At 42.1% G+C, this 11,655-nt stretch overlaps 3 non-coding genes across 3 annotated transcripts; all 3 read left to right on the plus strand.

Moving 5' to 3' along the window:
- Nucleotides 1-6,315: 6,315 nt before the first annotated feature.
- On the plus strand, nucleotides 6,316-6,397 carry TRNAS-AGA (transfer RNA serine (anticodon AGA)). Its single transcript has one exon. It is a non-coding gene; the product is annotated as a tRNA-Ser (tRNA).
- Nucleotides 6,398-10,604: 4,207 nt separating this feature from the next.
- TRNAH-GUG (transfer RNA histidin (anticodon GUG)) lies at nucleotides 10,605-10,676 on the plus strand. The gene has a single exon. It is a non-coding gene; the product is annotated as a tRNA-His (tRNA).
- A 283-nt stretch (nucleotides 10,677-10,959) lies between these two features.
- TRNAS-AGA (transfer RNA serine (anticodon AGA)) lies at nucleotides 10,960-11,041 on the plus strand. The gene has a single exon. It is a non-coding gene; the product is annotated as a tRNA-Ser (tRNA).
- The last annotated feature ends 614 nt before the right edge of the window (nucleotides 11,042-11,655 follow it).

The following is an 11,655-nucleotide window of genomic DNA, read 5'->3' on the forward strand; positions in this document are numbered from 1 at the left end:
CGGGTTCGCCCGTGAACACTAACTTTAGCGTTACTAGCTTCCATAGACTTTGTCCCGCATCCCGCGTGAGAGTGCACACTCTGCACCCGAGTCCCCTAGGCCTCCTAGAAGTAATCTAACGATTCCCTAGTCAAGTCCTAGCGATTCCAAAGCCTATTAGTACTGTACTTACCTGCTAGTAATTTCGCATTCCACTTTTAGAGTATATGGTTTTTCGTGCCCCTCGGGCATTTGTGTATACTGTGCTAACTTAAGTATTTTCGTAAGAGTTTTGTTGTGTGCCTAGCACCCTGTCCTCATAAAGAGTACAGGGTTGTTGTGATTCTAATAAATACACTGTTTATTTTCATAACACTTGTGTGGTGTCCTTTCACTGGGTGTTCAAGGGGTAATGTGATGGTAAAACAGCTGGCTTAACACGCCCTCTAGAGTCTTAGCCTTAGACTGCTCGTATCCATGCTACTAGGATAGCTGGTCTATAAGGTTGACTTACAACCAATCATCAATAAGGGTTGTTTGGACTGATATATAGTGATCACTAGAATAGTGAGCACTGCACATCAGGCCAACTTCTCACATTGGTGAGCAGCGGTTGGGATTTGAGCTTGCTGTTGTTTTACCACACATGCCCTAAGAATATCTTGTGAAAGATCACATAAGTACTAAAGGTACATATAACTTAGCTTAGAATACTCTGAGTTCTACTGAACCAGCTGTTGTAGCTCCTAGGGCCTAGCACACCCTAAACTACAACTCTAGCAAGGGATCAGTAGGCAAACATATAGTGTAGGTAAGTGCACCACTTACACCTCACTAGAAAAGCATGTCTACCCAGGGAGAATCTACTGAGACTCCCCTGGTCAGTGTTGACCCTCCACAGGTCACTTCAAGATATGCAGCTCTCAGTTTCCAGGAGATGAGACAAATCTGTGTCTCCAGAAAACTGAAGCAGGGGTCTAACCCCACCATTCCCTTTCTGATAGGTCTCTTAGAGACATATGATGCCAGAAAGCTTTCTCAGTTACATGAGAACATGCCAGCCTTAGAGGGAACCTCTGGGGATCCAGATCTCCCCAACATTGCTACTGCAGTTGAGGAGGAGGATCAAGAGGAACTCTCTGGGGATGAGGTAGACAAAGGTCTTGAGGTAGTCAGAAGGCTAACTAGGGCCAACTTAGACCTACTTGGGGAAGGATCCGGGGGACCCCCAGTACTGACCCTAATGAGGCCTAACCTTGGAGTTAGGAGAGATAGATCTCCTTCTAGGGACTCCATTAGATCTCTGCACTCTAATGCCTCTTCTCAGGGGAGAAGGAACTCTCCCCAGAGGAGATTGACTTCCCCTCAGAGAAGAGAGCATGAAGCAAGGATGAGACAAGCTAAACTGAGGATTGAAAGGGAAGAACTTTCCCTGGCCAAGGAAAAGCTTGCATTTGCTAGAGAGCAGCAGATGAGTGGGTTAGCTCCCACTGGTGGCAGCAATCTCCCAAGAGATAGAGAGAAGGGTTTAGATACTAAACACCTGACTAAGATAGTGCCCCCCTTTAAACAAGGGGATGACATCCAGAAATGGATGGCTGCTTTGGAGAGGGCCTGCACTGTGCAGTGCATTCCCCAGAGTCAGTGGGCAGCTATACTGTGGCTCTCCTTTGATGGTAAAGGTAGAGATAAGCTCCTCACTACAAGAGTGGAGGATGCTAATGATTACCAGGTCCTGAAAAATGCACTGGTTGATGGGTTTGGCTTAACCACTGAGCAGTACAGGTTGCTGTTCAGAGACACCCTTAAAACTCAGTCTCAGAACTGGTCTGACTTTGTTGATTGTGCCACTAAGGCTTTGGAAGGCTGGCTACTGGGTAGCAAGGTTACTGACTTCACAGGATTGTATAATCTTATTATGAGAGAGCAAGTCTTAAATAATTGTCAGAACCAGTTATTACACCAGCACCTGGTAGACTCTGATCTGACCTCTCCACAAGAATTGGGTAAGAGGGCAGACAAATGGGTCAGAACCAGGATTAGGCCCAAGAACCAAGGTGGTGACCAGAAAAAGGAATCAACCAAGCCTCAAGAGAAGGGTGGGAATAAATCTACAGATCAAACCACATCAGGGCCCCAAAAATCCTCTGAGGGGGGTGGGTCCCAGAATCCTTCCAACAACCAGAAGAAACCTTATTGTTATCCCTGTAAACAGGTGGGTCATTTAAAAACTGACAGCAGTTGCCCAAAGAATAACAATAAGGACCAACTTCTCACAAGCTCCTTGTACCTGCTGCTGTTTTCTCCACACCTCATACTGCCTTTTCCCTCTTTCTCTCTTTCTCTGAGGTTGGTGGCTACTTTCCAAAGCTTCTGATGCCCCAATGTTCCTTCATCTTGTTGTCAGACGTGAATTGGAAAAGCAACCAAATTAACAAGCCTTTACCACTCATATATGGCAGAGGTTTATACTTTAATTGAGCTAAGAAAAGCGTGTTGTGGGGCCCCTAGGAGCCATGGTGCTTGCTTCATCATAATTAGGCACGCAGTCATTAGCCACAGCTCTGATCATGGGTCACTGAGGTCAGTTTCAATAATTCCTCAAAAACCTAACCATGCAGTCCCCCCTAACTGTGTAGTTATCTTGCTTTACTGCTGTTTGTGTGATTAGCTGGGAGGAGCTCATGGCAGCATCCTCCCTATAAAAGTGTAGATGGACCGCTCCTTAACTCTTTCTTGCTTAACATACAGATGGCTTGAGGAGGTACAGGGGAGATGCAGGTCTACTAGACAGTATAGAAGATCTGCGCCAGGTGTGTTTCTCTGCATTGGTATCCCATCACAGGCCCACAAGTGTATGTGTGATCTTTGACTCCTGGCAGTTCACAAGCAGGCGGCCAGGAAACAGTTTCAGCCTATCAACCACTGAGGAGACAAAGCCTTTGTATAAGGAATGAGGAAGCAATTAACACATTCAGCCTATCACAGGAGTTCCCTGAGTGTACCGAATTATAAATTCTCCATGTCACTGTATGTTATTGAGCCCAAGTAGCTCGCCGTGATCGTATAGCGGTTAGTACTCTGCGTTGTGGCCGCAGCAACCTCGGTTCGGATCCGAGGCACGGCATTGTGGTTGGCAATGTCACTGCAGTTGGGTTTTTCTTTTACAGAATTACAAAATGTACCAGTTGTTTTTGTAAAATGTCTATTAAAAACAGATCCTTTAAAATATTTAAACGATCTAACGACAAATTATTTTAACACACATTATTATAAGATGTAGCTATATTGTACCTACTGACATAAATTATCGTTCTTGAACCTATTTGCGGTGGGGGAATGGAGCTCTCCCCCATGCCAATCAGAATGCAGATGAATGCAGTTGCAGTTGAGTGACCTGTATTGTGGCTGTCTAGAGGGAATGCACAAATGTAGCTGTCTCGCAGCCCAATCCAGACGTCAATTGGAGACAGGTTTTCAGGCAAATAGAGCAGTAAGTGCAGAGAAATGCTCACTCTCTAAAAATGGCATTTATAAAGTAGTAAAGTTAAATCCAACCTCACCAGTAAATAGGTTTTATCAATAAATAAATAAAGCTTCTCCTCTCTGATATGGAATTACCCCCCAAAAAGTATAAGGGAATACCCAATGCTAACCTACGAGAGGGGCAGACCTCACAGTAGTGAAAAATGTAATAGACTGTTTTGTACTACCAGGACATGCAAACTACCACAGTACATGTCTTACCTTTTACTTACATAGCATGATGCCCCTAGGACTACCTAGGGCCTACCTTTTGGTTAATTATATGTAATAAAATTGGAGTTTAAGGCTTGGCAAGTAGTTTTAAATGGCAAGTCGAAGTGGCAGTACACTGCAGCACAGGCACTGCAGTAGCAGGCTTGAGACAGGTTTGAAATGATACTTTTTTGGGCGGCACAATCAGTTCCTGGGTATATGGTATACCACTTTACAAGGGGCTTTCAAGTCAATGAAATCTGTCAGTCAGGTATACTCCAATTACACACATGATTTGGGAAGAAGCACGTTCACTTCAGCACTGATTAGTAGCAATAAAGTGATCAGAGTCCTAAGGCCAACAAAAAGATACAGCAAAATGCATAGGTGAAAAGCAATAAGGTAGGGTTGAGGCCACCTTAAGAATGCAAGGTCTAACAAAAACAAACTAAGGATAACATGAGTAAAACATCAGGTTTCTCTACGGCATTTGGTGAGACAAGTGTGCCTTCTTTTATCTTCCATAAATGCAATCTTTCCCTGACCCCTTTATTATATAGCTCTTCAAGTAAAAAAGATAAAGCACTTACAAAGGAGCCTCAAATACTCAAAGATGGTAGACTTCTGTAATATGGGCCATAGACTAAAAGCAGCACGAAAACAGAGTGCAATAGGGTCCCAAAAACTTGAGTGCCACATGAGAGTATGCATGAAAACCTATCCTTTTCAAACCTAGAGATATACTCGTGCAATTTTTGTTTTTAGGAGAGAATGTGCCTGCTGAAAAATACATTATTTTAAAAAAGTGCATTGCAGAATACCAGGAATTTGCTGTGGGACACCTTGAAAACTTTCATACAGATTATTTGCACTAAACTTACAGTCAGTTGTTGTGGCCGAGTTGGACTATAAATCCATTGGGGTCTCCCCGCGCAGGTTCGAATCCTGCCAACAACGAGAAACTTTTTAACATCTGCTACAATTTCAGAAGTTAACCTTTAGAATTTCTTCCATGTCAGTTTTATAAATAGGTGGCTTATTTTGGTGTCACTATTGCCCTTTCACATATTTATTATCGCTACCCCTTTCATATCTTTGCTATAACTCTCGTCCTACATTAGCGCTGGTGCAAACACTTCAAATTATTATACCCTGGCTCTCTCAGTCATACCATTCATGCACTTGAAACTTACTTTACCAATAAAAGAAGCAAATAGAAAAATAAAACAAAAGTGCTTGCTGGATTAGGCAAACACACTTCATAAAACTGCATTTTCTTTTCTATTCTCCCCGTGTTATAAGCTTAACTGCTCCCTGTGTAATTTCTCTTAGCCTGCTGTCCCAGGAAGAGAATTTTATCTACAGGCTCTTTCCATGTTTTTTTCCTAGTCTTTCTTTCCCTTTTCTTAGATTCGTAACTGTTCCTTTATGTGCTCTATTTAGGCGCCATTAATCTCATTTGAGCTCCTTGTACCTGCTGCTGTTTTCTCCACACCTCATACTGCCTTTTCCCTCTTTCTCTCTTTCTCTGAGGTTGGTGGCTACTTTCCAAAGCTTCTGATGCCCCAATGTTCCTTCATCTTGTTGTCAGACGTGAATTGGAAAAGCAACCAAATTAACAAGCCTTTACCACTCATACATGGCAGAGGTTTATACTTTAATTCAATGAGCTAAGAAAAGCGTGTTGTGGGGCCCCTACGAGCCAAGGTGCTTGCTTCATCATAATTGGGCGCGCAGTCATTAGCCACAGCTCTGATCATGGGTCACTGAGGTCAGTTTCAATAATTCCTCAAAAACCTAACCATGCAGTCCCCCCTAACTGTGTAGTTATCTTGCTTTACTGCTGTTTGTGTGATTAGCTGGGAGGAGCTCACGGCAGCATCCTCCCTATAAAAGTATAGATGGACCGCTCCTTAACTTTTTCTTGCTTCACATACAGATGGCTTGAGGAGGTACAGGGGAGATGCAGGTCTAATAGACAGAATAGAAGATCTGCGCCAGGTGTGTTTCTCTGCATTGGTGTCCCATCACAGGCCAACAAGTGTATGTGTGATCTTTGACTTCTGGCAGTTCACAAGCAGGCAACCAGGAAACGGTTTCAGCCTATCAACCACTGAGGAGACAAAGCCTTTGTATAAGGAATGAGGAAGCAATGAACACATTCAGCCTATCACTGGAGTTCCCTGAGTGTTTCGAATTATAAATTCTCCATGTCACTGTATGTTATTGAGCCCAAGTAGCTCGCCGTGATCGTATAGTGTTTAGTACTCTGCGTTGTGGCTGCAGCAACCTCGGTTCGAATCCGAGTCACGGCAATGTCACGGCAGTTGGGTTTTTCTTTTACAGAATTACCAAATGTACCAGTTGTTTTTGTAAAATGTCTATTAAAAACAGATCCTTTAAAATATTTAAACGATCTAACGACAAATTATTTAAACACACATGATTATAAGATGTAGCCTTATTTTTGTTTTTAGGAGAGAATGTGCCTGCTGAAAAAAACATTATTTTTAAAAAGTGCATTGCAGGATATCAGGAATTTTCTGTGGGACACCTTGAAAACTTTCATACAGATTATTTGCACAAAACTTGCAGTCAGTTGTTGTGGCCGAGGGGTTAAGGCGATGGACTAGAAATCCATTGGGGTCCCCCCGCGCAGGTTCGAATCCTGCCAACAACGAGAAACTTTTTAACATCGGCTACACTTTCAGAAGCTAACCTTTAGAATTTCTTCCATGTCAGTTTTATAAATAGGTGGCTTATTTTGGTGTCACTATTGCCCTTTCACATATTTATTATCGCTACCCCTTTCATATCTTTGCTATAACTCTCGTCCTACATTAGCGCTGGTGCAAACACTTCAAATTATTATACCCTGGCTCTCTCAGTCATACCATTCATGCACTTGAAACTTACTTTACCAATAAAAGAAGCAAATAGAAAAATAAAACAAAAGTGCTTGCTGGATTAGGCAACACACTTCATAAAACTGCATTTTCTTTTCTATTCTCCCCGTGTTACAAGCTTAACTGCTCCCTGTGTAATTTCTCTTAGCCTGCTGTCCCAGGAAGAGAATTTTATCTACAGGCTCTTTCCGTGTTTTTTTCCTAGTCTTTCTTTCCTTTTTCTTAGATTTGTAACTGTTCCTTTACGTGCTCTATTTAGGCGCCATTAATCTCATTTGAGCTCCTTGTACCTGCTGCTGTTTTCTCCACACCTCATACTGCCTTTTCCCTCTTTCTCTCTTTCTCTGAGGTTGGTGGCTACTTTCCAAAGCTTCTGATGCCCCAATGTTCCTTCATCTTGTTGTCAGACGTGAATTGGAAAAGCAACCAAATTAACAAGCCTTTACCACTCATATATGGCAGAGGTTTATACTTTAATTGAGCTAAGAAAAGCGTGTTGTGGGGCCCCTAGGAGCCATTGTGCTTGCTTCATCATAATTAGGCACGCAGTCATTAGCCACAGCTCTGATCATGGGTCACTGAGGTCAGTTTCAATAATTCCTCAAAAACCTAACCATGCAGTCCCCCCTAACTGTGTAGTTATCTTGCTTTACTGCTGTTTGTGTGATTAGCTGGGAGGAGCTCATGGCAGCATCCTCCCTATAAAAGTGTAGATGGACCGCTCCTTAACTCTTTCTTGCTTCACATACAGATGGCTTGAGGAGGTACAGGGGAGATGCAGGTCTACTAGACAGTATAGAAGATCTGCGCCAGGTGTGTTTCTCTGCATTGGTATCCCATCACAGGCCCACAAGTGTATGTGTGATCTTTGACTCCTGGCAGTTCACAAGCAGGCGGCCAGGAAACAGTTTCAGCCTATCAACCACTGAGGAGACAAAGCCTTTGTATAAGGAATGAGGAAGCAATTAACACATTCAGCCTATCACAGGAGTTCCCTGAGTGTACCGAATTATAAATTCTCCATGTCACTGTATGTTATTGAGCCCAAGTAGCTCGCCGTGATCGTATAGCGGTTAGTACTCTGCGTTGTGGCCGCAGCAACCTCGGTTCGGATCCGAGGCACGGCATTGTGGTTGGCAATGTCACTGCAGTTGGGTTTTTCTTTTACAGAATTACAAAATGTACCAGTTGTTTTTGTAAAATGTCTATTAAAAACAGATCCTTTAAAATATTTAAACGATCTAACGACAAATTATTTTAACACACATTATTATAAGATGTAGCTATATTGTACCTACTGACATAAATTATCGTTCTTGAACCTATTTGCGGTGGGGGAATGGAGCTCTCCCCCATGCCAATCAGAAAGCAGATGAATGCAGTTGCAGTTGAGTGACCTGTATTGTGGCTGTCTAGAGGGAATGCACAAATGTAGCTGTCTCGCAGCCCAATCCAGACGTCAATTGGAGACAGGTTTTCAGGCAAATAGAGCAGTAAGTGCAGAGAAATGCTCACTCTCTAAAAATGGCATTTATAAAGTAGTAAAGTTAAATCCAACCTCACCAGTAAATAGGTTTTATCAATAAATAAATAAAGCTTCTCCTCTCTGATATGGAATTACCCCCCAAAAAGTATAAGGGAATACCCAATGCTAACCTACGAGAGGGGCAGACCTCACAGTAGTGAAAAATGTAATAGACTGTTTTGTACTACCAGGACATGCAAACTACCACAGTACATGTCTTACCTTTTACTTACATAGCATGATGCCCCTAGGACTACCTAGGGCCTACCTTTTGGTTAATTATATGTAATAAAATTGGAGTTTAAGGCTTGGCAAGTAGTTTTAAATGGCAAGTCGAAGTGGCAGTACACTGCAGCACAGGCACTGCAGTAGCAGGCTTGAGACAGGTTTGAAATGATACTTTTTTGGGCGGCACAATCAGTTCCTGGGTATATGGTATACCACTTTACAAGGGGCTTTCAAGTCAATGAAATCTGTCAGTCAGGTATACTCCAATTACACACATGATTTGGGAAGAAGCACGTTCACTTCAGCACTGATTAGTAGCAATAAAGTGATCAGAGTCCTAAGGCCAACAAAAAGATACAGCAAAATGCATAGGTGAAAAGCAATAAGGTAGGGTTGAGGCCACCTTAAGAATGCAAGGTCTAACAAAAACAAACTAAGGATAACATGAGTAAAACATCAGGTTTCTCTACGGCATTTGGTGAGACAAGTGTGCCTTCTTTTATCTTCCATAAATGCAATCTTTCCCTGACCCCTTTATTATATAGCTCTTCAAGTAAAAAAGATAAAGCACTTACAAAGGAGCCTCAAATACTCAAAGATGGTAGACTTCTGTAATATGGGCCATAGACTAAAAGCAGCACGAAAACAGAGTGCAATAGGGTCCCAAAAACTTGAGTGCCACATGAGAGTATGCATGAAAACCTATCCTTTTCAAACCTAGAGATATACTCGTGCAATTTTTGTTTTTAGGAGAGAATGTGCCTGCTGAAAAATACATTATTTTAAAAAAGTGCATTGCAGAATACCAGGAATTTGCTGTGGGACACCTTGAAAACTTTCATACAGATTATTTGCACTAAACTTACAGTCAGTTGTTGTGGCCGAGTTGGACTATAAATCCATTGGGGTCTCCCCGCGCAGGTTCGAATCCTGCCAACAACGAGAAACTTTTTAACATCTGCTACAATTTCAGAAGTTAACCTTTAGAATTTCTTCCATGTCAGTTTTATAAATAGGTGGCTTATTTTGGTGTCACTATTGCCCTTTCACATATTTATTATCGCTACCCCTTTCATATCTTTGCTATAACTCTCGTCCTACATTAGCGCTGGTGCAAACACTTCAAATTATTATACCCTGGCTCTCTCAGTCATACCATTCATGCACTTGAAACTTACTTTACCAATAAAAGAAGCAAATAGAAAAATAAAACAAAAGTGCTTGCTGGATTAGGCAAACACACTTCATAAAACTGCATTTTCTTTTCTATTCTCCCCGTGTTATAAGCTTAACTGCTCCCTGTGTAATTTCTCTTAGCCTGCTGTCCCAGGAAGAGAATTTTATCTACAGGCTCTTTCCATGTTTTTTTCCTAGTCTTTCTTTCCCTTTTCTTAGATTCGTAACTGTTCCTTTATGTGCTCTATTTAGGCGCCATTAATCTCATTTGAGCTCCTTGTACCTGCTGCTGTTTTCTCCACACCTCATACTGCCTTTTCCCTCTTTCTCTCTTTCTCTGAGGTTGGTGGCTACTTTCCAAAGCTTCTGATGCCCCAATGTTCCTTCATCTTGTTGTCAGACGTGAATTGGAAAAGCAACCAAATTAACAAGCCTTTACCACTCATACATGGCAGAGGTTTATACTTTAATTCAATGAGCTAAGAAAAGCGTGTTGTGGGGCCCCTACGAGCCAAGGTGCTTGCTTCATCATAATTGGGCGCGCAGTCATTAGCCACAGCTCTGATCATGGGTCACTGAGGTCAGTTTCAATAATTCCTCAAAAACCTAACCATGCAGTCCCCCCTAACTGTGTAGTTATCTTGCTTTACTGCTGTTTGTGTGATTAGCTGGGAGGAGCTCACGGCAGCATCCTCCCTATAAAAGTATAGATGGACCGCTCCTTAACTTTTTCTTGCTTCACATACAGATGGCTTGAGGAGGTACAGGGGAGATGCAGGTCTAATAGACAGAATAGAAGATCTGCGCCAGGTGTGTTTCTCTGCATTGGTGTCCCATCACAGGCCAACAAGTGTATGTGTGATCTTTGACTTCTGGCAGTTCACAAGCAGGCAACCAGGAAACGGTTTCAGCCTATCAACCACTGAGGAGACAAAGCCTTTGTATAAGGAATGAGGAAGCAATGAACACATTCAGCCTATCACTGGAGTTCCCTGAGTGTTTCGAATTATAAATTCTCCATGTCACTGTATGTTATTGAGCCCAAGTAGCTCGCCGTGATCGTATAGTGGTTAGTACTCTGCGTTGTGGCTGCAGCAACCTCGGTTCGAATCCGAGTCACGGCAATGTCACGGCAGTTGGGTTTTTCTTTTACAGAATTACCAAATGTACCAGTTGTTTTTGTAAAATGTCTATTAAAAACAGATCCTTTAAAATATTTAAACGATCTAACGACAAATTATTTAAACACACATGATTATAAGATGTAGCCTTATTTTTGTTTTTAGGAGAGAATGTGCCTGCTGAAAAAAACATTATTTTTAAAAAGTGCATTGCAGGATATCAGGAATTTTCTGTGGGACACCTTGAAAACTTTCATACAGATTATTTGCACAAAACTTGCAGTCAGTTGTTGTGGCCGAGGGGTTAAGGCGATGGACTAGAAATCCATTGGGGTCCCCCCGCGCAGGTTCGAATCCTGCCAACAACGAGAAACTTTTTAACATCGGCTACACTTTCAGAAGCTAACCTTTAGAATTTCTTCCATGTCAGTTTTATAAATAGGTGGCTTATTTTGGTGTCACTATTGCCCTTTCACATATTTATTATCGCTACCCCTTTCATATCTTTGCTATAACTCTCGTCCTACATTAGCGCTGGTGCAAACACTTCAAATTATTATACCCTGGCTCTCTCAGTCATACCATTCATGCACTTGAAACTTACTTTACCAATAAAAGAAGCAAATAGAAAAATAAAACAAAAGTGCTTGCTGGATTAGGCAACACACTTCATAAAACTGCATTTTCTTTTCTATTCTCCCCGTGTTACAAGCTTAACTGCTCCCTGTGTAATTTCTCTTAGCCTGCTGTCCCAGGAAGAGAATTTTATCTACAGGCTCTTTCCGTGTTTTTTTCCTAGTCTTTCTTTCCTTTTTCTTAGATTTGTAACTGTTCCTTTACGTGCTCTATTTAGGCGCCATTAATCTCATTTGAGCTCCTTGTACCTGCTGCTGTTTTCTCCACACCTCATACTGCCTTTTCCCTCTTTCTCTCTTTCTCTGAGGTTGGTGGCTACTTTCCAAAGCTTCTGATGCCCCAATGT

Source organism: Lissotriton helveticus, chromosome 12 (genome assembly GCF_964261635.1).
Source record: "Lissotriton helveticus chromosome 12, aLisHel1.1, whole genome shotgun sequence".
In the NCBI taxonomy this organism is placed as follows: Eukaryota; Metazoa; Chordata; class Amphibia; order Caudata; family Salamandridae; genus Lissotriton; species Lissotriton helveticus.